General features: G+C 41.0%; 2 long non-coding RNA genes across 3 annotated transcripts in view; one reads left to right on the forward strand and one right to left on the reverse strand.

Annotated features, from left to right (window-relative positions):
• Positions 1-8690, forward strand: part of LOC144382852 (uncharacterized) — a 73623-nt gene extending 64933 nt beyond the window's left edge. Inside the window, exons 3-4 of one of the 2 annotated variants that reach the window (XR_013450292.1) lie at positions 7839-7933; positions 8527-8690. This is a non-coding gene — a long non-coding RNA (uncharacterized LOC144382852). The remainder of the gene's footprint in view (positions 1-7838; positions 7934-8526) is intronic. The other variant, XR_013450291.1, reaches the window with a different exon arrangement.
• Positions 1-25587, reverse strand: part of LOC118544867 (uncharacterized) — a 487120-nt gene that overhangs the window by 382868 nt on the left and 78665 nt on the right. The gene's annotated exons all lie outside the window — the stretch shown is intronic.

Here is a 25587-nt window from a genome sequence, read left to right on the forward strand (position 1 = left end):
TTCTCTTTGTCCTGGGATTTAGCTTCCTGCTGTTCAGGATAGTTTGCAGATCTATAGAATCTCTCAATGCTCAAAGTTGGGTTTTTTTTCCTTAATTTTATTAAGTTTTTAAATTTTAATTCCAGTAAAATCATCATACAGTGTTTATTAGTTTCAGGTGTACAATATAAGGCTTCAAATACTCTATACATTACTCAGTGCTCAACATGATAAGTGCACTCCTTAATCCCCATCACCTGTATCTCCCAACCCCCACCCACCTCCCCTCTGGTAACCATCAGTTTGTTCTCTATAGTTAAGAGTCTGTTTCTTGGTTTGTCTCTCTCTCTCTCTTTTTTTCTTTGTTCATTTTTTTTTCTTAAATTCCACATATGAGTGAAATCATATGGTATTTGTCTTTATTTCGCTTAGCATAATACTCTTTAGCTTCATCCGTGTCATTGCAAATGGCAAGATTTCATTTTTTTAAAGATTTTATTTATTTATTTGTCAGTGAGAGAGAGCACAAGCGGGGGGAGTGGCAGGCAGAGGGAGAAGCAGGCTCCCCACTGAGCAAGGGGCCCAATGGGGGACTCGATCCCAGGACCGCGGGATCACGACCTGAGCCAAAGGCAGATGCTTAATTGACTGAGCCACCCAGGCATCCCAAGATTTCAATCTTTTTATGGCTGAATAATTTTCCATTGTATATGTATACCACATCTTCTTTATCCATTCATCTATTGATAGGCAATTGGGCTATTGTAGATAATGCTGCAATAAACACAGGGGTGCATCTATCCTTTTGAATTAGTGTTTTTGTATTTTTGGGGTAAATACCCAGTAGTGTCATCACTGGATCATAGGATAGTTAGAGTTTTAAATTTTTGAGTAAATTTCATACTGCTTTTTACAGTGGCTACACCAGTTTTCATTCCCACCAACAGAGCACGAGAGTTCCTTTTTCTCTACATCCTTGTCAACATTTGTTGTTTCTTGTGTTTTTGATTTCTCAATGCTCAAAATTTTAGGATTTTTTTTAAGTAGTCTCCACGCCCAGCCTGGAGCTCAATGTGGGGCTCCAACTCATGAGATCAAGAGCTGAGCTGAGATCAAATCAGATGCTTAAACAAGTGAGCAACCCAGGTGCTCCAAAGTTCTAAATATCAAGTTTTTAATGTATAAATTTCTATAGATGATTGTCTCCCAAAGCTATTCCTGCTATGATGTTGACTGCTTGCTTTGTATATAAAAATGGACTCTAGAATTGGACTCTGGTTCAAAATATAGCTTAGCCACTCACTGGTGAGTGGTCCTGAGTAGGTTCAACTCCTTGGGATCTCAATTTTCTCATCTGCTTAGTACAAATCCTATTATGGTATGTTCAAAGAATTAATGTAGCCAGAGTACTAAGCACCAAAGTATACACTCTAAGCATTCAATACATTTATCCTACTGTTTATTAATATCACCATTATTAACAACTCCTTAAATCATTACTTGGTCTATTATTCTGAAGTTATAAACTTTTACTTCCTTCTTGGTGCCTGTATTAGTCAAGGTTCTCCAGAGAAACAGAACCAATAGGAGATAGATAGTTAGATAGATAGATAGATAGATAGATAGATAGATAGATAGATAGATAATGATTTATTATAAGGAATTGGCGCATGGAATAGTTCAAAGGCCTGAGTGTCGGTGGTATAGATTCTGGGTCAGGTGTGAAGGTCTGAGAACCAGGAGCACTGAGGGCAGAAAGATATCTCAGCTTCAACTGTCAGAGAGAGATTCAGACATTTAAGAGTTTGGGTTGAATGATGCCTACCCACACTGCACAGGGCCATTTGCTTTAGTCAGTTCACCTTTTCAAATGTTCATCTCTTCTGGAAACATATTCACAGGCACACCCAGAAATAATGTTTAATCAAACATCAAACACACCCAGAAATAATGTTTAATCCTGTGGCCCGTCAAGGTCACTCATAAACTTAACCATCACAGCGTCCAAACTAGAACACATCCCCTTCTGGACAAACAACTGAACACAGTGGTAATACCTTCTCGCACAGATCTTCCCGAGTAGCACTTGCTCAGAGACATTTGTGTTGAACGTGTCAGGACCCACTCTGTGGGCTGCACGTACACCGGGGCCCCTTGAGGCATCCCATTTCCTTCATCTCTACAGATGACCCCTAGAGTGGTCAGTTTGTCTCCTGGCCCTTTGGCCCCTTTAGGTCCTCACCCCCTCAGGTGCCCTGCGCCCTCAGATCTTCTTTCATATCCTGATAGGCTCCTATGCCTGCATCTCTGTTCTATTCTGTCTCCAGCACCCTTGGCCAGCCCTGGCTGCAGGGCTTCGGGGGGCCTCCCCATCTCTGAGCTCCTCTTTGGGGCATCTGTGTCCTTCCCTGGACTGTGAATTTTGTCGTGCCCCGGGCCTGGCCTTCAACTGTTGCCTTCAACTGCCATCAGAATGTTCTATCCTTAAAGTTCTCAGGGGTTGGAGCTGGGGCTCTGCAGCCGGGGGGACGACAAGACTTGGGGCACAAGGTCCAGGCTTTTACCTTCTGAGTTGGCTCAACCTTCAGTATGCAGTAACCACACAGCAATGCACGGCGATTCGATTTTCTAACCAATTTTTTACCAACTTTTCAAGGCAGTTATGCCTGCCTGCCTGACCCCTCTGGCCTGGTTTCACAACCTCATTGGACTCTCCCTGCCTTAGCTGAGAAGAACCGTCTCGTGGGTACATTGGCAGACCCAGCTGAGGGAAATTGGGGGCCAAAGCGCTTCCTGACACCTCACTTGGCCCGGCCCCCAAGGCAACTCTGACCCTAGGCTGCAGCTGTCCCAAAGCCGCTCCCACTCCAAGCCTGTAACCACCTCTGCTTCTCTACCCCACCAAGGCTAGGGCCAGGCCTTGAGGGGGAGGGCAGGCCATGTGCATAGCTCAAAGAGACAGTGCAAAAGTGTCACTTAGAGTGGCTTCCCCTTGGTCACCAATGTGTTTATCTTTAAGAAATATGAACTTGTGCCCCTTATCTCCCCTCAAATCACTCAGGCTTAGCCAACTCTCTTCTGGGCTTCTGTCTCAACTGGGAAAGTTGGGGCTTCCTCTCTTATTTGATTGTGTCTTTAAGTAAACCCTGATGGTTTGTACCTGGGAGCTAAAGGCCCTTCCAATGCAAGCTGGCTTTGGGCCCCAGGTCTTACTCTGGCCACTCTTGGTGCTTCTGGAACTGGGCATCGTTTGTTCTTCTCTCATTCATTCATTCATTCATCCATTCGTTGATTTAATATCTGTTGAACACTGATGTGCCAGGCACTAGCTAGGTACTGGGGATACCAAAAGTGTCAGGCAAACAGAAACGGATGCTCACCCTTAGAGAACATCTAGTCTAATGGGCCACCTCTGTGAAGGGGACACCAGGTTGCAGGGAGGTACGTGAGCTAATGGTGCAATCTGAGGCTGGAGACAAAAGCCAAGATACCATGAGAATTTGCAGACCGAGTTTAAAATTTTAGTTTTTGTCCCAGAAGCCTTGGGGAGCCATGGAAAGATTTTAAGCAGAGGAGAGACATGGTCACATTTGGGTTTTTTTGAAAAAGACACTAGTAGCTGTGTGGAGCACCAGTAGCAGAAGGGGAGTGGAGATCGGTCAAGGAGCCCCTTGGGCAATGCTGGTGGCTAGGATTGGGAGTGCTTAGGGAGAAGTGGTGGAAAATGTAACCTGTGTGGAGGGGGATGGCAGACCATGGGGGTAGATTGCTGAAGGGGTTTGGGGAAGCCGAATGCAGACGCTGGAGGAGGGACACAACTGTAAGATAGGTTTGGAGCATATTGAGTTGAGTTGCCTTTGAAGGGAGGGGATATTCAGGTTGGTAGCTCCTGGGAGAGAAGTGGCCTGGAGATAGCCATTGGTGAATTTTCTGCTTTATGTGGTTAAATTCCATAGGAATGGCAGAGCTAGCCAGGGAGAAAGACTACAAAAGTGAGGGCACCTTGGGGGCAGAGAGGAGGACCTCTCAAAGGAGGCTGAAGAGGAACAGCCAGAGAAGTAGGAGGGACGCTGGGGAGTTGTGGCATCACAACTTGAGAGAGTATCTCTGTTTTCTCTCCACAACTATTTGCCTTCGTGACAAACACATCTCCTTCCTCCTGAATGTGGCACGTAGGGAGCAGAGTGGGAAACCAGGGCTGATGCCCTCTAGGAGGGGTATGCAGGTGCTCAAAGTCTGGGCAGGAGGGCCAAGGAAGTCTCTGGCAAACTCCATTAGATTTGGTGGCAGGGACAGGTACATCTGAGAATCGGGGACAGACATGGAGCAGCTTGTGGAAGTTCAAGGCTGGGTGGGAGCATTTTCACCTTCTACAGGTCCATGACTTCAGGGACATTATAAAGAAAGGGAACAAGGAGACCAGGGGGACAGGAGATGAGGAGTCTCTTGGGAGGTTGTGGGGATTAAGAAACCTGATTTGGGGGAGATTGTCAGGGGGGAGAGCAAGGCCAGCTTCCATGGCCTGTTTGGTCTTGAGATAGGGAGAAGTGCTTTTTCTTCCTGGCATGGGCATGTTTCTTAGAGAAGCAAGAAGCAGGAGGAGTTTGCACTGTTAAAGGTAAGAGAACAGTCAGCAGGGAGGAGAGGGTACCATAAGGAAAACCAGTGAGGCTTTGGAGGTCCCTGAAGGGAACAGGTCAAGGATACAGGATTGTTATTCCAAATGTATGTGAGCTCTGAGAAAATCTCTGAAGCCCATTCAGACTTATTAGAGCTGCTCAGAGCATACAGAGCATAGAGCATGCACAGGGCCCAGAGAAAAAGGGTCAGTGGAGAGGCAGACTGAAAGAAGTCGGGAGGGTCAATGTGGGCCACAGGTTAAGACAACCTCAGCAGATAGAGGCATCCCATCAGGTCCCCTCCACCACTCTCTGGGCCAGCATGCCACAGCTAGTGCAGGCAGCCTCCTTCAACCCCCGCCAAGGCACTGGGTCTGGCCACCATTTTGTGCCTGGCTTTTCCAGATAGCCCCCAACTAGAATCCCTCATGGTAAAGCCCTAGGGCATAGAGGCAGGGCAGTCCTGCCAAGGTGCAGGCTTGAGGCCATGGCCAGAGAGAGGAGGTGGGGCGCTGGGGGGGCGGCAGAGCAGAAAGAGCACTTTCAGACCCCCTTTGGGGTGTGGCTTCCTCATGCCTTCCAAGGCAAGACATATGTTGGGACAAAGAAATAGGTTTTCAGGGGGAAACAGGAAACTCAGTTTGGGTACCAGAGGTGGCCACCATTACCCTGAAGGGATAATTTTGGAGTGGTTCTCCCAAGGATGGGGGGTGGGCAGCACTGCACCTCCAGGCCTCGCTTTCCCCACTTGTAAAATGGGGATAATAGAATAGTCTCTACTTCAGAGAGTTGTTGAGGGTTCTGTGAGTTAATTTTTGTTTAGAATACCTAGAAAAGCCAGACACATCACAAATGCTGGTAAATACTATCACAATTTCACGAGGCATTTTCCAATTACATGAAATTCTTGGACTTTGGGGCCACAAACTACATCTCCTATTGATGTGACTCTATGCTGCTCAAAAAGTAGGCATTCCAATTTAATGATTAAATAAATGATGATAAGATTCAAATTTAAGATTACATATTAGGATCCGTTTGAAGAAATTGTCCATGAATGCTTATTAGAGTGGAAAGGGTAAAGAGTAAGGTGTCAGAAGACCACAAATGTTTGTTCTAGCATCTTCCATATGCTAGACTTCAGTGACCATATCATGATAGAAATGGTACTTACATTAGCAGAGCTGATGACTCTGTTGGGGAGACAGACACAAGTTTAAAAAATAATTACAAATTATGATTAATGCTATGAAGGGGAAAAACCCCAATGGTAATAAGAGGATGGAGGGTACTTAACTTTAGGTCATGAAAATCTCTGATAAGTTGACATGAAGCCAATGATCAGCCACTCAAAATTGGTTATGGAGGTGTTTGGGAGGTGAGGAGAGCATTCTGGATTGGAAAGTGAGTTCCTTTTCCAATTAGGTAATCTCAGGGAACTCTGTGAGCACTGATTTCTACATTTTTAAAATGAGGATAAGCCTACTTATCCAACTGACCACAACAGAGTTGGTGTGAGGATAGAATGAAATGATGTGAAAGAATTCTGTTAACTATAGACAGATGCACAGACAAAGAATCCATGAGGAAAGATCTCACTGATCATTTCCTTTCACTTTTTCTATTCATTAAATTTGGTTCCTGTGTATAACATGACTATAGTACACAGAGGTTTCTCTGGGAGGGGCAGTGGCTGAAGGTCATGTTGAGAAGACATGACCTTGGTGTCATGAATAGCAGTGCAAGGAGAGAAGGGTGTGGAAGGGAGACAAGGGTGATTCTCTGGACAGAAGATGGCTGAGCTGAGCCGCAGGAGGTGAGCGGGGAGAGTCTAGGTTTTTGTAAAGCTGAAAATCTGGAGAAAATTTTAGTGGGGGATGTTGGTACGTATTTCAGTGTTCAGGAAACACAAACTCTTCTGGGTCCCATCCTGGGGGAATGTCATAGTTAATGTTACTTAATCTTTGCCAAGCAGCCATTAAATTCCAGAAACAGAGAGGCAGACATTGCTTTTCCCTGGGTGCTCAGAAATGTGACTTCCATCCAGTAGATCATCAACAAATGTTTGATGCATTGAAGGATACTCCAAAATGGGAAGTATCCGAGGAGAGCACTGCCAGGCTGCCCTGCAATTTCTGGGCTATAAGGGAATCCCATGGGATCAGGATCAAGACTTTCACATGCACAGGGAAGCAGGACAAGGGCTACAAATGAATGAATCCAGGAAGTGTTCTGCCCTGGGGAGAAGCATCTCCCCAGGCTGGACAGTGGGGCATCAGCCATTGCCATGTTTCCCCCTTCAATCTGCAACCCATGGACTATGCCACGTTGCTCATTATGTCACAGTGTCACTGTAGACATGGGCGACCAACCAGCCAGTGAGTCTGCACCTTCTGAGTGGCATTTTCTGACTGTCACTGTACTGGTGGTTTTGGAGAAAGAAACATCAGTTGAAGTTGCCTATAGCAAGACATAGCAAGGTCACATCCTGATAAAGACATTTTCTCAGCCCCGCTGTTCATCTCAAAAGAACAGAAGTGCGAAGCAAACATTCTAGTGGAGGAGCTCTCAGGTGGCCTTCAGGTGAGGGGGTGAGATAAGAACCCTCTGGGAGGGAAGGAGGCAGCAGGGAGAGGGAGAGTCTGTTTCATCCAGGAGGGGAAGGTCAGAGGGAGAAAGGTACTGATTTTTGGGATGCCATGGGGTTCAGGTTTTCTATAGCCTTTTTGAGACTATTCCCTGCTGAGTTTGGACCCCATGTTCAAGGCCACTTCCAAAGAGGTCCATGGAAAACACCTTCTCAAGCTAAGAGAGACTTTGACTCTTGAAACTGTAAATGCTAATTTTTATGAATGGCCTTGTATAGGTAAAGAGGAGGGACGAAGGAAGGCATTTGGAATAGAAAAGTATAGAAGGGGCCAAGAGAAACTAAGGGCTTTGAATAAGAGGGAGGGGAGAGTTGGGTCAAGATAGATCAAGAGTTTTGAGGAGCAGATTCCTAACATCTCACAGAAGGAAGCCAAACTTATTCAGTGTTAGCAGAAATGACAGACTGGCAATGATAATCAGGAGGAGGGTCAGGCATGAGCTTCTCTCTGCTTCCTGCAGAGGTAAGGAGAAGCCAGGAGGCCAGCTCAGAGCTGCTTGGTTTTGTAGGGGAGCACATGCAGGGACAAGGGGCCCAGACGCAAAGGGTTTGACTATTTCTTATCTTCCTCGTGTCTTTTTTTCCATTAACAGCCACCTGTCAGCAGTTCACGGGCAGGCTCCAGACTCAGCAGGAATGGAGGGAACTAATTGCATCTCGTGGAAGGAAGCCCTCACATTGCCAAGTGGTCAGTTCTCCCGGAATGGATCCTGGCATTTGACACAATTCCAGTCAAAACTGCAATAAGTGTTTTTTGAACTTAGAATGATATTTCTAATATTTATTTGGAAGAGTTTATTCTGGAGGAACAAGTAAAACTCGCACGCACACAAAATAAGTAGCAAGTAGAAGCTTGCATTGTTAGATTTTGAAGCATATTTTAAATCTAAAATCATTTGAACAATATGAAGCTGGTGGCCAAATAAGTCAATGACAAAGAATAGAAAGCCCAGATATGGGTTTATTTTTGCCTTATCTGCTTTTAGAGGAGTGGCATTTCCATTTAGGACATTGAGTAATAGAGACGCATCACAGTTTGGAGCAAAGCAAAATGTCCCATTCGTTGCCATTGTGGTGCAAAGACGGGGATGAGGGTATCACCAGCCAAGAGTGCCATTTTTCTTCGGTCCCAAGTTCCCCTTTGTTTCATGTCAGTTCACATTGTATCCAGTTGCTTAGCCATCTTCCTTTTGGTATTGAATGCTTTTTATAGCTGGAAGCCTGAGATCTGTCCAAGTTCTGTGAATGCTGACTTGCTGGTGCTCTCGGTTTTCTTTAAAGGTGTGAAGACAAAGGCGAAGGAGGGCAGTGTGAAGCCTCTGACATCCAGCAGTGCTGGAGGAGCGAATGCAGTGTCTCCAGAATCACTTGTGGCTATTGCAAATGCTTTTCCTGTTTTCTGAAATTCATCCAATCTCTTTCTAGCCCACCACCAACATGGCCACCCTCTAGATTATCCTTGAGCATCTTGAGTCAGTGATTTTACTGAATAAACGTGGCATTCCAAGTCAGTGAGTAAAATGTAAGTCATGCAATAATCGACCCAGAAATCACCGAATTATTATTATTTTTCAATGAGTAATTATCGAGTGCCTTCTTGGGGGCAGGCCAGGCAAGGTTCTGGGTGCTGAAAACCAGCATGTGAACAAAACGTCTTTGCTGTCCCAGGGAGCAGTGAGTTTCTAGGGAAGGAGAGACACAATGGACTAAGAACCAACCAACATATAACTGGATAGGTGGCTGGTGAAATGAAGAAATGAAGGGGAAATGAAGAAAAGTAAATCTGCCTCTCCATCATATTGTAATATGTGTCTGCATGTGCTTGGGAATTTAGTAGGCGAACAGGACAGTGTACCTTTGCCATTTTTAAACAAGTCCTGGGTGCCTAATCAAATCATTCTTGAACCATAATTTATGTGAGTGCCTCCACTGGGGAGAAGCTGGAAGGGGTGAGGTTAAGAGGGACTTTATGTGTCTTCATGACTTTGCAGGCAACAGAGACGATAGCTCCCGAGAACATTACTCCTCAGCTTGCTCACAGGGGGCGGTAGCCGATGTCTTTAATGGAGGGCCTCTCCCTGGAACATGACTGAACTGGGTACCCTTAGGGGATGCTGTGATTGCTCTATTTCTATAATGTCCAGTTGTTGTTGGCTTTAAGATGAAGGGTTTATACATCCTATTTTTATATATAGGGGTCTGCTTGCTTAGAAGTTGAATGTTGCATGATCTGGGATAAGCCAACTGAGAGGACAGAACTTGCCTCAACTTCTAGGCGGATCCTTGAGTTACCGAATATGAGTATACTGGGAAAATAGCCCCAGGTCGGCTGGGTCTCTGACCACAGGGTTTGAAGGAAACCCAGGCTATTTAAAAAATAATTTTTTTTCTTTAGAAAAATGTGTTTACAAATGTGTGCTCTGAAAAAGGAGATTTTGGTCGCCAGTGGAGACCACTCTGTTCCAGGGCCTCAGATGGCCTGCAGTGTGAAATCAGCCTTAACTCTAGAGCTTCACTTCTGCCCAGCCAGGACACCCTCAGCTTCTCTGTCAGCCGCAGGGAAAGCAGTCTTGTTTAGTGTTCTTTATTTTTTTACTCACAGCCTCCTGTCCATTGGGTGACAGGAAAAACACCAACTTGGGTTTTGTGTTATTTACATTTTAAGATCCTAATTAAACTCCATCTGGTGCTGTTTATGGAAGGAAAGAGGCCTCTGATAAGTACAGCTGGGGAGGAGATTTTCCAGCGCTGCTGTCCTGTTGTTTTGCTCACTTTTTCCCAACACAGAAGACCGTCTGCAAGTGATCAGAGAAGTGAAAGGAATCTGAAGACAAAATACGTCTTCAGAATTTCACCAAGTCTTTGGATTTGAATGGAGATAAATGAATGACATGGTATGGAACTTGAGACCCCAGGAGATTCTGGAGCATCTACAACTCACTGCCTCTCCTTTAAATGCCCCCTGTCCTTCTCTTTCAGCTCCAGGCCAATGCTCATTCATGGCCCAACTGAAGAGACAAAAGGAAAAAGTATCTGTGATCAGAAGTTTGGGTCTTTAGATGGGGGAGGAACCCGAGAAGACATTCCACTGATATCCTGTTTTTCACAGACTAATCTGAGGTCTATTTATCCCCATGACACACCTGTGTCTTCTAAGTGATCAACACTGGTCTACAGATAATGTGTCAGAAACGCATGTTGTTGCAAAGGACAACCGTTTCTTTTCTTGATGGCCAGGGACATGTGGGGCTAGGATCAGAACTCTTTGGGTCTTTAGTATCCTATTTTTTTTTTTTTAAATATGGACTGGATAAAAGTTAAAAATAAAGGAGAGTTCTTATTTACTCTGTGGGTGAATTCTCCTACCTGGGCCTGGAGGTCGAGCCACATTTTCTGTTCATCTCAGGGTCTCCGGAACTGTGTTCTGTAACAGGTGAGGTCACAAGTCTGTAGGAAGCCAGGCAGCCATTCAGATAACTGTGACACTTGATGGGATGTGGTCACGAGTGTCCTCTGTGGAAGAGGATACTTACCTGGTGATGTGGAAGGAGAACACCATTGGAAAGTCATTTGATGATGAAGCTGAGTATCCCCTTCCCAGTCAGGAGAGGTTTATAAAATGCTTCGGAGCCTCTTTCATGAGGCATGCAGGAATTCCAGAGGCAGGGTCACCTGACAGTGTTATAAATATGACAGTAAGTGGGAAATAGTGGGTGAAAATGGGAGCTGGTGGCCGGGGGGCATAGGAAGGATATAACAGGATAAAGTTGGGGAGTATGGAAGGACAGCAGGCACTGTGGTCAGGAGGCTTCTGAGGGGGATGTTTGAGATCGATAAGAGCCTAGGGTTTCTTGGAGCAGGTGTAGTTAACAATTTTAAGTGATATGATCCTCAGTTTGAGGATCAAACACATCATTCTCAAAGTGCCTGTGTGACATGTTCACCCTTCACCTCACTTCCTGACCTGGCCTACCACCATTTTCCAAGGGGACTCTTCTTATTTCTGGTTGAGGCATGAGGACAATAGGTACTTCATTGGAGCAGAGGTTTTTGTGTGTGTGTGTTTTGAAGCTAAATATTATCAATCCAAACTAGATTGTTATAAACTCAGGAGATCAGTTGTAATCTGCATGACATTTAAGAAATAACTAAATATCTAAAATAAGTATATAGATATGTATATTCAAAAATATATAGAAAATGAAGAAGAGAATCAAAACCGTTCATAACAACAAACTCAAGGAAACTCCAAAGAATATGGTACTGAAGTAGACAAATACAAGGCATACAGAAATCAAAAAGAAAAATGACAGAAGTCCTTATCAGTAATTACATGTAATGGGTTAAACTCTCCAAAATGCAATGACTGATGGAATGGAGGGAAAAACCAAGATCCAACCTTATCTTGTCTACATAAAACTTGCTTCAGATGTAACATTGAAAAAGGATGAAAATGAAAGTATGAAAAAGATGTATATAAGTAGTAATAAAAGAGAGGCATGGAGTCTATAATATTTAAAAAAAAACTAGACTTTAAGTCAAAAACCCTTACAATAGACAAGGGCATTATATATTAATAAAGGTGAATTTAGCACATTTTTATATAATTTGAAAACATAATAGAAAATATTCCCTAAATGGGGGGCACCTGGCTGGCTCAGTGGGAGAAACATGGGACTCTTGATCTCGGGGTCTCTACACCAGATTAGGTGTAGAGACTACTTAAAAATAAATAAACATTAGGAAAAGAAATCCCCTAAATATAAGAGTAAATATTGACTGAATTGAAAGAGAAACAGTTTTATGATAATATTTGAAGACTTCAAGAACCCAACTTCAAATGGAGAGGACATCTACACACCAAGATTGGTAAGGAAAAGAGGACAGGTAGAGCAGTATAAATGTACTAGACCTAGTAGCCAAAAAAAAAAAAAAAAGTACTACATGCCAAAGAGACCACCTTAAAGAGTTTCGAAGTGGCTGATCGACAACTGGTTAGATGATTCTTAAACCTTTCAAGAGTATAAATGAGTCAAGACAGGGATTTTGAAGGAAATTTTTTTGAGAAGTTTTTTTGAAAACTTTTCTGAGAACACTTTACTTCCTCATACAGAGCAAGGAGTGTGTGTGTGTGTGTGTGTGTGTGTGTGTGTGTGTGTGTGTGTGGTGTTGATCACTTCAGGTCAACAAAAACGTAAAAAACTTCATACATGTCACTTTCAGTAAGAACCACTCCTCTATTTGAGTAAAGGGCGAGAAATGAGCTGGGCAGGGGTGGGTGGATGAGCTGATCCACAAAGCAAGGTGGCTGCTTTGTATGCAGAACACTTCCAGAGTGTGTTGGGGCAAAGAAAATATTTCTGTGGACTGGAGGTGGGACCTGTGTGAAACAAGATGTGAGGTTGTCTACGGACTCATTTGAAAGGCCTCACTGTGAAGGGAACCGGAACTCAGTGGAGAGAGGATGAAGGGGGTGCTAGCTTCTGGGGGACCACAGAAGGAGTAGATGGGCCACCTGAAAAAGCCAAGCATCTGAACACATGAAAGAAAGTGAGAGACCCCTCCTGATGGTCCAGAGATGGATTCTAAGGGATCATGAAAATGTCCCATCAGAGAATGAATCAGGTAAAAACATAAGCTACGCCCAGAACACAAGGGCACCTTCTCACAATGCCAGGTCAGTAAGAACTTTCCTTATTTCTCCCTCTGTTTCATCCAGCCAACTCTGGAGGGGTCAGCACTGCATGTATTTGCAGAGGGAGGGGTGAACCAGGAAAAGGGAAGGAGCAGAACACCATTGTCCTGTCCACGGGTTTCTGCCTCACTACAGGCCCTGGCTAGGGGTGACGGGGGACGGGTGTCAATACGGATGAAGACTGAAATGTAAGGTATTCTATGAAACAACATTTTAACTTCTGGAATGAGACTGTTTTATGACAAACTGACCACATGACTCTGTGTTACTTAAGAGTGACCACAAAAGTCATGGGATGGCTGACTTTTCTTGATGGGATAGTGAAAAATGACCCCTCATGAAAGAACTAGTGTGAGAATTTAGTACAGTTCCTTTGTGATTGAGTCCAACATCAGATCTTGGACTTACACATTTTGATGACTTCTCAGTCTAAATCTTTCTGTGAGCTTAGAAATACCATTGCAAAGTTCATTGAAGAAGAAAGGAAAATTGCAGGAAAGAATAAATAGGTGAAGCTTAACCTGCCAGAGGGTATGTAAACATCGTAAATATTTACAGAAACTGAATACCGCTGCAAGGACCCAAGGATGGTTTGGCGAAACAATACTGATAGTGCAGGGACAGAAAACAGCTTATATGACAATTAAGGATATACAGATAATAGCACAAACTAGAAACAAATTGCTCACTGTAAAGTGCCAAGATGAATGGTTAACTATTTTGAAAAACATAAATTTGGATCTTTCAGAAAATAAACTCCAAATGATTAAATACTTAAATATAAATAATGAAGCTATAAAATATTAGACAAACAAGTGATGAATTTTTTTCCAGATCATTCAATATGAAGCAATTATAGCAGATATAAAGGAAAAGGATGCTAAAATTGACTTCATTGAAATATTTTTGTTAAACACACTACAGTCAAAATTGAGAATATGGTGATACTTAGGTTTCTGCCAGTATGATGAAAGAGGCACCTAGACAGTCTCCGTCACTGAAAACAGAAATATTGGACCAAATATATTTTTTTAAATTCCCAAATGCATACATGATGACACAAAATATTGAACGTAAAGCAAAAATAAAATGAAAGTGGTACCTTTGAAAAGTAAGTGGAACTCATTATCTGGCTTTTATTTTTAAAGATTTTATTTATTTGGGGAGAGAGTACAAGCAGGGGGAGGAACAAAGGGAGAGGGAGAATCAGGCTCCCTGTTGAGCAAGGACACCCGCCTCCCAATGTGGGGCTCGATCCCAGAACCCTAGGATCATGACCTGAGCCGAAGGCAGATGCTTAACCGACTGGGCCACCCAGGCACCTCTATTATCTGGCTTTTGATTTAGGTGTTGGCTTAGGCATTGCTTGTATAGTTTCAAATGTCATGGGTAGGACTCAGTGCTCAGCATCCATGCAAGTTGGAGTTCTGAATAGGAGACACTCTCCATACAGTTGGGATTCTAAAGAAATATATCATTTTAAGGGCAAAAACCCACCTCCCACATCTGCAGGGGAGTGCAAAAAATAACCATGGGAGATAAAACTTGGAATAAAATTGAGGAGATGGGAATATTCCCTGAAAAGTTGTAACAAGCTAGACCTTTTGCCTGTTTACTGCCTCCCAAACCTGCCACCTGAGAAGTATACAAAAATCTCAATTTTCTCAAACTTTAGCTTAAGTGATTCTGGCAATTTTCATAAATGCCTGGCAGAAGCAAACACTGATTCCATCTGGAAGAATTTATCCTCATTCTCGATTAAATTCTGGAAAAAAAATCAGCCACTCACAAAAAAAATTACAAAACGCACAAAGAAATGAACTCCTTGAGTGAAAACCAGCAGACACAGAGAAACATCAGATTCTTGAAGATTTCAGATATTGAAATTATCAGATGTGATAAAAAATCTGTTTAATTTCAAAATATAAAAGAACAACCTGAAACTGAATACAGAACAAAAAGGTTTATAAAAGAACCAGATATTATAGAAGTTAAAAGTAATTGAAATTTGAAACTCAAGGGTTAGATATTTCTGCTTTCAGTCAAAATTGAGTGACAGGTACCAGATTTTTATACTTTTCCAACTAGAAGACCAGGCAAAACACATGAAACAAGTTTTTAGGCATTGAGCAATAGGCAGAAAGGACTCCCAGCCTCAACAAGGATTGGAATAATTTGGTTCCCATCAAGCAGAGTGGAAAGCCCTTATGATACATGAGACATCAGATAAATCCTCAAAAGGGCATCACCTTAATAATGGATCTAAATTAATGCTAGACTAAAGGCTACCCTGCACTTTCCCTAACAAAGCCTAAAAGCAAGTTTTGAAAGGATGCAACTGATTCCAAGAAACCTAACTGTGAACCAGAATACAACCTGTGAAATTTATTTATTTTTAATTAATTAATTATTTATTTTAGAGCGAGTGAGAGAGAAGGAGGGGGAGTGGCAGAGGAAGAGGGAGAGAGAGAATCTCAAACAGACTCTGCACTGAGCACATGGAACCCAATACAGGGCTTGATCCCACAACACTGAGATCATGACCTGAGCTGGTATCAAGAGTCTGGTCGTTTTTGATGTAGCGATCCATGATTCATTGTTTTTGTATAACACCCAGTGCTCCATGTAGTACATGCCCTCCTTAATACCTATCATGTTGACTAACATAGCAGGATAAAAATTAAAAAAAAAAAAAAAAAGAGTCTTGTCGTTTAACCAACTGAGCCACCCAGGTGCCCCCTACAATCCACAATATTTACAGGAAAAAAAATTCGGCAACCAACAATTTAAATTTTATAATGTCTGGCATCCTATCAAATTTAACAGGCATGTAAGAAGCTGGAAAATATGAACCATAGCCCAGATAAAAGTCATTGAGTAGAAACACATCCCCAAATGACAGAGATGATAGAAATAGCAAAGAAGGACAATGAAAACAGCGATGACACTCCACGTGTTCAAGAAAGTAGAGGAAAACATGAGCATGTTGAGGGGAGAAATGGAAGATAGAAAAAAGACTCATATGAAACTTTAAGAAATGAAAAATCTCTGAAAGGAAAAATTGTAGACTGGGTGGGGTTAATAGAAGATTAGATGCTGTGGAAGAAAAGAACAGTGAACCTGAATACGTGGTGTTAGAGACTATTCAAAGTGAAATACACAGAGAACAGATAAAAGACACCTTCCTCCTAAAAAGGGAACAGAGAATGGTATGTGGGAAAATGCCAACTGGTCTAAAGTATAACTAGAGTCCCAGAAAAAGATGGGAAAACTATAAAAAAAAGTAAAAAGATATTTCCCATTTTTGATTACTTAAAAGAATATTTTTTAAAAAGTAACAATGCACTGTTAGGTTTACAGTATATAATTTTTAAAGATTTTATTTATTTGAGAGTCAGAGAGAGAGCACGAGTCGGGGGGGAGCAGAAGGAGAGGGAGAAGTAGACTCCCTGCTGAGCAGGAGCCCAGTGAGGGGCTTGATGAGGGGCTCGATGAGGGACTCCATCCTGGGACTCCGGGATCATGACCTGAGCTGAAGGCAGATGCTTAACTGACTGAGCCACCCAGGTGCTCTGGTTTACAGTATATATTTAAAGAGGTGACAGCCATTGCATAAGGGTAAGAGAGCAGAAAATATACTGTTGTAGGGTTCTTGCATGATAAGTGATGTGTTATAACATTATTTAAAGATGATCAGTGCTAAGCTAGAGATGGACCCTACAGCAACCAAAAAAAAAAAAAAAAAAAAAAAGTAAAATCAAAGAGCCAAAGGTGAGAAACCAAAAGTGGAGATAAATGGCATAAAAATAGCAAAAGAAGCAGGGAGAGAATAAAGATAGAAACAAAATGCAGACAGAATAAATAAGAAACAAATAGCAAGATGACAGATTTAAGGTCAACTATATTAATAATTACATGAGCTGTAAATGATGTAAACACTCCAATCAAAAGACAGATAGTCATGGATTAACAAAAACAATGCCTGATTATATGCCGTTTGTGAGAAACACAGTTCAAATATAATGATACAGATAGTTTAAAAGCAAAAGGATGGAAAAATATATCCTGTGCAAACACTAATCAAACTACTGGGATTGGTATATTAATATCAGACAAAGTAAAATTCAGAACAAGGAATATCACCAGTGATAAAGAGGACCATTTTCATATTGATTAAGCAGTCATCTCATCAGGATAATATAACATCCCAAATGTGCATGCTCGTAAGAACAGAGCTTCAAAATACATTATACAAAAACTATTAGAACTGAAAGGAGAAATAGATAAATCCATGATTATTGTTGGAGATTTCAATACTAATATTTCAGGAACTGAATGAACAAGTAGACAGGGTATCAATAAGGATATGAAGACTTGAACAACCCCATCAACCAATGTGCTCCAAGTGGCACTTATAAATCATCAAAACCAGAAAGACACACATTAATTTCAAGTGTACGAGGAACATGCCCCAAGATGTACCATAATACTGAACAAAACACCTCTCAATAAAGTTAAGGCATTGAAATCATACAAAGTGCATTTTCTGCCTACAGAACATGCAACTACAAATAAGAAAGGAAAAGATGTCTGAAAAAAATTCTCCAAATATTTAGAAAGTAAACAAAATTGTTCTAAATAAACCATGGGTCAAGGACAAAGTCACAAGGGAAATTTGCATTTGTTCTGAACAGAATTAAAAAAAAAATACAACATATCAAAATTTGAGGTATGGAGCTAAAACATTTGGAGAGAAATGTGTGGCATTGCATACTTATTGCTATGGGCTGAATTGTGTCTCCTCCCCACCGCCCATTCCAATTCATAGGTTGAAGTCCTAATCTTGTATACCTCAGAATTTGACCATATTTGGAGATAGTATCTGTAAAGAGGTAATTAAGCTAAAATGAGGCCATTAGAGTGGGCCTTAATCCAATAGATCAGTGTCCTTGTAAGAAGAGGAGATTAGGACACAGCCACACAGGGGGAGACCATGTGAGGACATGGGGAGAAGACAGTCATCTGCAAGCCAAGGAGAGAGGTCTCAGAACCAACCCTGCTTACAGCTTGATCTTGATCTTCCAGCCTCCGGAATGGTGAGAATATAAATTTCAGTTGCTTATGCCACCCACTCTATGGTCCTTTGTTATGACAGCTCTAGCAAAACCAATATACTTTTATTAGAAAACAATGAAAGGTTCCCAAATCAAAGATCTAACTATCCACCTTAAGAATATAGAAATAGAAGAACAAAGGAAACCCAAAGCAAGCAGAATAAAAAAAGAAATATTATAGGCAGAGATCTATAAAATAGAAAAACAATAGGGAAAAATCAATAAACCCCAAATCTGGTTTTTTGAAAAGGTAAATAAAACTGATAAGTCTAAAAACCAATAAAACCAGAGCTGGTTCTTTGGAAAGAAAAATAAAACTGATATAACACCAGCCAGGGTGATCAAGGAGCAAAATTAAAAACTCAAGTCAATATCTGGAATGATAAAACATTGACCGAGATCCTGCAAAGAGTACAGGGATAATAAGATAATACCATGAACAACTTTATGCCAACATATTCAACAACTTCTATGAAATGGACAAATTCTTAGAGAGATGCAATCTACCAGAGCTCACTGAAGAAGAAATAAGTAACCTGAACAGTTTTATATCTATTAAATAATTGTGAATTTATGGTGAAAAACCTTCCTACACAGAAAATTCTTGGCCCAGAGGGGCTTCTCTGTCTCCTTTAGTGAACAATTCTACACAAACTGTTAAGCAAATAGAAGAGGAGGGTACAGCCCCTCACTCACTTTATGAGGCCAGCATGACCTCAAGACCAAACAATATCAATCCATCACAAGAAAAGTAAACTACAGATTGATTCCCCTCATGGACATAGATGCAAATGTCCTTAACCAATTTTAGAAAATCAAATTTAGCAATATATAAACAGAATAAGACATCATTACCACGTGGACCTCGTGCCAAGAATACGTGCTTGGTTTAACATTCAAAAAAACATTGTAATTCATCCTATTAACAGAGCACAAAGAAAGGTCATCTCCATAGATACTGAAAAAATTGATATAGTTTAATATAGATTCATGATAAAAATTCGTAGGAAACTAGTAATAGAAGAGAACTTTCTCGACATGATAAAGGATATCTATCATAAAATCCCTACAGCTAACATCATACTTAATGGTGAAAGAGTGAATGTTTTCTAAGACTGGTAACTAGATAAGGCTATTCATTCTTACCGTCACTTTTATTCAATATTATTCTGGAGGTCCTAGCCAGTGTAGACCAGGCAAAGCAAGGAAATAAAAGTTAAACAGACTGAAAACAAAGGAATAAGACTGTCCTTATTCACAGAGAACATAATTGTTTATGTAGAAAAACCTAGGGAATTTGTAGAGATATTACTAGAATTAATAAGTGAGTTTAGCAGGGTCCCTGGAAACAAAAAAATCCATTGTATTTCTACATACTAGCAATGCACAATCAGAAATGGAAATTAAAAAAATATTTAAAATATTATCAATATATAAAGCACTTAGAGATAATTTGACCTATCCGTATGTTCTTGGTAACCTCAAAGTCCCTGCACGCTTTTTCAAAAATAAAAGTCAAGAAACAAATTCTAAAATTTATATGGAAAATGCAAATCACGTCGAACAATTTTGAAAAAGAACAAAGGGGAGAAAATGTCACAATCTGATTTAAAGACTGATTCTAAATTTATAGTAGTCAACAGTGTGCCATTGTCATAAGGATAAACATAGAGAAAAATAAGACACAATAGAGATTTTAGAAATAGACCTACTCATTTGGTTAATTTTTTACAAAGTTGCCAAGGTAATTTAATAGGGAAAGGACCAATTTTTTGGCAATGCTTACTTGAACCATTGGATATCCATATTAAAAAAGTGAACCCTGGCTCTTATGTCACAGTGTGCACCAAATCAACTCAAAGTGGAAAACAAATCTAGATATAAGAGCAAAGGTCCCAAAACATCTAGAAGAAAACAGCAGATTTTTTTGTGATCTTGGAGTAGTCAAAGAACTCATAGTTTGGACATAAAACCATAAAAGAAAAAAATGGTAAGTCACATTTCATCAAAATTAAAAACTTTGGTTCCTAAATAGACATTGTTAAGAAAACATAAAGGCAATCAATAAACCGGAGAAAATACATGCCAAACAATGAACTACTTGTATGCAGAATAAATTAAGAACATTTACAGCTCAAGAAAAGAAAAACATGATTAAAAAATGGACAAAAGTTTGAATTCACATTTCACCAAAGAAGATGTACAGTTGGAAAATAGCCCCATGAAAAGATGCTGAACATTATTAGTATTAGGGAAATGCAAAATCAAACCATAATGAAATGGGGTGCCTGGCTGGCTCAGTAGGTAGATCACGTGGCTCTTGATCTCAGGTTGTAAGTTGGAGCCCCACATAGGGTGTAGAGATTACTTAAACTTAAAATCTTAAGAAAAACCCCATAATGAAATGAAATACCACTATGCATTATTAGAATGGCTAAAATTAAAATGACTGACCACAGCAAGTGTTGGTAAGGCTATGTAGCCACAGGAATTCTCATACATGACCGTGGGAATGCCAAATGGCACAGGCACTCTGGAAAAACAGTTTATTTACCCAATGGAGATGGAACCATGTGTTCACACAAAGATTTGTACTTGAATGTTCAGAGCAGCTGTTTTCATAATAGCTAAAAACTACCAAACCCCCACATGTTCATCAATGCGTGAATAGGTAAACGTGTTGTAGTATAACAATGAAAAGGGATTCTTCTCAAATAAAAAGGTTAAGAGGAACCACTGATATACACAATGACATAGATGAATTTCAAAAGCATTATGGTAAGGAAAAGAACATGGACACAAAGAATATATATAGTATGTGAAATTGTCCCTTTCTGTGAAACTCTATCAAAGCCAGAATGATAGTGACGGAAAGCAGATCAGTGGGCTTCAAAGCATCAAAGGGCAGAGTAGGGGATTAACTGCAAAGGGCCACAGATTTTTTGGTGGTGATGGATATTCCATAATTCTCATGATTGCGGTCACACAACTGTGTACATTTTTCAAAACTCACTGAAAGATGCACATGCAGTAGGTGAATCTTACTGTGTATAAATTGTACCTCACTAATGCTGATTACATATACACATGCAGGATAGGCTGAGATCTTGCACTATAGGTCTTACTCATTCAAGTTTCAGAAGGAGAAGAGAAAAATCAGAGAGCATCAATATTTGACATGGTTAACAATTTTCAAGAACTTTGAAAGACATCAATGCACAGTGAGAATCCAGATGAATTCTGAGCAAAAGAAAACAAACCAGCATCTAGAAACATCTTAGAAAAATTAGATATTACCTAAGACAGAGGAATCTTTAAGAAGCATGAGAGAATGTATTGAATATCTTGAATGACAGTCGGACTTCTACTTAATAACAACAGAAAAAAATATAAGTTTGTGGGCTATGGAAAAGCAATTGACAAACTAGAATTATATACCCAGCAAAATATCTTTTATAAAAATGGCGGACAAATGAAAGATGTTTCATACAAACATAAACACAAACTTTTTCCCCCTAATAGACGTATCCTAAATTAGTAAACTATCAAGAACATAACATAAGCAGATAGAAAATGACCCCAGGTGGAAGATTTGAGATATAAGAGCAAATTAAGGGTATAAAAATATGTGGCTTAATATAAGCAATCTTTGACTATGTAAGAAAATAATAAAACCCCGTGGGACTAGACAAGGAGAAAACTAGAACATTCTACAGTAATGGGAGAGGAAGTGTTTTGTGAGAAATTCCTGCATGTGTGAGCCAAGAGGAATAAACAAGAATGTTCATGACAGCAGTATGTGTAATAACAAAAGTTGAAAATAACTCTAACTCCATCAATAATAGGATGGATGTGTGTATAGTCATATGATGGCATATTTTACAGCATGAATTATAGCTAAGTGCAGCACCCTGGTTGAACTCCAAGAAAGTAATATTGAGGTACAAAAAAAAAAAAAAAAAAAAAAAAAGAGCAAGTGATAGAAGAATATATACTGTTATCATTCACGTCATTAAAATTTAAAAACATGCAAAATGAAATTGCCAGTATGCATATAGACAATGTGGTAAAATGATTCAGAACAGCAAAATTCAGCATAATGGCTACATTGGTGAGGAAGGAATGGACAGTATCTCAAAAGCACCAAAAGGGATTTCAGAGACCATTTTGTTGTTCATTTTCTGAAAGTAGGAGGTGAGTCCATGGGTGTTCTTTAGTTTAGGGTTCTTTGTCTCTTATCCGTATTTTGGGTATATACATATCCTATTTTGTTAATCAATTTCAAATGTATTTATTTAGTTATTTTTAAAAATTTTATTTATTTATTTGTCAGAGAGGGAGAAAGAGGGGGAGAGAGAGAGAAAGGCAGGCAGAGGGAGAAGCAGGCTCCCCGCTGAGCAAGGAGCCAGACACGGGACTCGATCCCAGGACACTGGGATCATGACCTGAGTCAAAGGCAGACGCTTAACTGACTGAGCCACCCAGGTGTCCCTCAATTTTTAATTTAAAAGTACCAGGGAATCTGGAACATTCAGATGTCGTTTCCAATGTCCCCAATTACCAGATGGGGTGCACTGTGGTTTAAGGTTGATGAAAAGATGACGTGAGTAGAGGCCAGATCAGTGCAGGAGAAGCCCCTGGGATGGGGAGGAAGGGCTGAAGGAAGGTGAGGAGATGGCAAGGAGGGGCCTTTCAGATTAAATTCTATTTTGGTATAAAACCCCTGTAAGAATCAGTGACTAGTTTCCATCTTATAATGGAGCTAAAGTCTAAAATACAAGTGGTACAGTGGACAATTGTAAAAGCCAAGAACACTGAACTCAGAACATTCTTGTATCAGAAATGAGTACATGGAGGTCCTAAAAAACCCTTATCTATCTTCAGGGTTAAGTCTGCAAAAACACGGGTAAGGATCAAATTGTCCCACAAAAGCCGGCATAGTGCTTCACAATCCAGCTGTTTATCCTTTCCCTCCGGTTCACTCCCTTTTCCATAGTTTCCCTCATGCATATTTGCCAGGTATTTTTATCATAAGTTCTATTTCAAAATTTCCATAAATTTTAATACCTAAAAATGAACATACTAAGATACCACTGACCACTAGGACCAGAATCATCCAGTAAGGGTGGGAATCCCCTCGACATTATGCTGTGATGCGCCCCTTCACAAGCTTCTTGAAATCCCCTGCCTGATCAAGCTGTTCTTTTTCCTTCCTTGCCTACTTTTATAGGTACTGAGAGATGCAGTGAGCTATGTAGACCATTTCTTTTGGATGAAACTTTCTTTTCAGCCTAGCAATCTTCATTAAATCTTAGCCCAGCTGAAGACTTCAGGTAATTTTCCCTAAATACTTTCTTTTTTTTTTTGTCTAGAAAATCATCATCCATGTAAGTTTTATTTTTATTTAATTCTTTTCAACATATGTTATATGGCATATATCGAATTCTATGATTATAATCCACGAATTCACTCCCTTAAAATAAAAAACTCTTTTGTATCTTAACTTTGTTGATGGAAATCTTTGTCAAGTGTGTTTTGTACATTCATGCCTGCCTTCTTAAATAGAATATAACATAACTTGCGATATTCTTGATAACAGGAGGTCACGGTGATGGACGTCAATCAGGTTTTGTGCTGAGTGATTCTAGAGCTTTTGTCCTTGTACACATATCCCCATTGCTGTGCATCTTCAGCCTGCCATTATATGTTGATTTTTCTTTTTCCCTGTTATATTAGGCTGTTAGCTATTATATAACAGCTTTCCTGACTCTCTATAGTTTCCTGCATTTTGTGTGTGTTGATCAGGAAGCAAGGCAACTTGTTAGAATTAACGTATAAACTAAGAGTAAATAGGTTATGAAGGAGGGCCTGCTTTTTCTCATTCAAATATAGTGGAAGCTATATTAGATTTTATCTTGGATCCTTTCCAGAGAACATTTTCTAAGCTTCTTCTGAATAAAATATATTAACATCTTAGGAAGGTGAAATTTTGCACAGAGGTTAAGGGACCTTTGGAGCTAAACTCTGTGGCTTTAAATCCTGTGAATTTGGATGAGTCACTTACTCTTTGCTTCACTTTCCTCACCCCTAAAGTGGGCATAGTAATAATATCACTGCATAGGATCTTTATGAAGATCAGTCAAGCGAATCTTGTTCAAGTCAAGTTCATCAAGCACGGAGAACATTTCGGGAGCTAAAATTCTATGACTTAATCACTTGCAATTCAGAAACAAGGTTGATTACCTTTGTAGGATAGCCTATGAAAACTTTCTTAATTGACGCTGTTGCTGAATTACGGCACCTGCCATCGGATACAGTTTAACAGTCGCTTGGTGGTGCCGTCGTTTTATACAGTTTAACAGTCGCTTGGTGGTGCCGTCGTTTGAGGTTGCAGTTTGCAGCCTTGGGGACATTTCTCTATCACAGAGGTCACAGAACCACCGACTCCTTCCAGTAGCCTGTGGAAGGGGAGGTTAAGAATCATGTGGGCTTGGGCGCCTGGGTGGCTCAGTCGGTTAAGCGACTGCCTTCGGCTCAGGTCATGATCCTGGAGTCCCTGGATCGAGTCCCGCATCAGGCTCCCTGCTCGGCGGGGAGTCTGCTTCTCCCTCTGACCCTCCCCCCTCTCATGTGCTCTCTCTCATTCTCTCTCTCTCAAATAAATAAATAAAATCTTTAAAAAGAAAAAAAGAATCATGCGGGCTTCACACTGGACATGAACACTGAGGCTACCTCTTTGTGGGCCACCTGGAGGAGGGGTTGATTACGCTGTGTTTTGAAATGTTGTAGAAGCAACAGAGAGGAAAGCAATTCCCAGGTTGCCATGAAATTTGGGGGTTAATGGGGAGAGAGAGAAACCCCCCTCCCCCCTCCCCTGTCCCAGGCAATGTGCTGATTCTATGAGGTGGTGTATGGGATGGGCCAGCACACGGCAGGATCTCAACAAATGGTGGTTTATTTTCTCCTTGGAGGCATCAGTTCTAAATTTATTATTGTGTGGAAATAAAATGAAGACATCAGGTTTATGAAATGGCGAGGTTTTCTGTTGAAATTTGGGTGGAATGCTGCTGAGCTGTCTTTGGCGAAAAAAGCAAGGCTGTGCTGAAGTCGTCCTCAGCAGTGATTCAGCTTGGGCTAAGCCATTTTTGTAAGTGGCCACACTGGCTGGCTGACAAGTCCATTGGCATGAGGAGACTGGGGGAAATGGTAAGAAGCAAACATTGTATCTGATGGTGCAGCTTCTTTAGCCTTTTGGGGGAAGGTTGAAAGCAGAGGCTTTGGTTCTGTCCTGGGCAACCCTCTCTCTCCCTGAGGCTTCCTTTGCCTGCGGATTATCAGCAGTAGGGGGTTCTTGGTGACTTTTAGGGCCCCGGCTCCTCTGAGAGCACTGGTCTCCCTCCCCACCCTCATCACCATTTTTCTGGGGCTGCTCTGTGTTCGCTGGGCCTCCTGCTTCCTTCAGATCCCAGCACTGAGGACTGCCTTTAGCACGGCCCCGATATCTATCAGCGGAGAGGTCCCTGTGAAGGCTTC

Source organism: Halichoerus grypus, chromosome 8 (assembly GCF_964656455.1).
Source record: "Halichoerus grypus chromosome 8, mHalGry1.hap1.1, whole genome shotgun sequence".
In the NCBI taxonomy this organism is placed as follows: Eukaryota; Metazoa; Chordata; class Mammalia; order Carnivora; family Phocidae; genus Halichoerus; species Halichoerus grypus.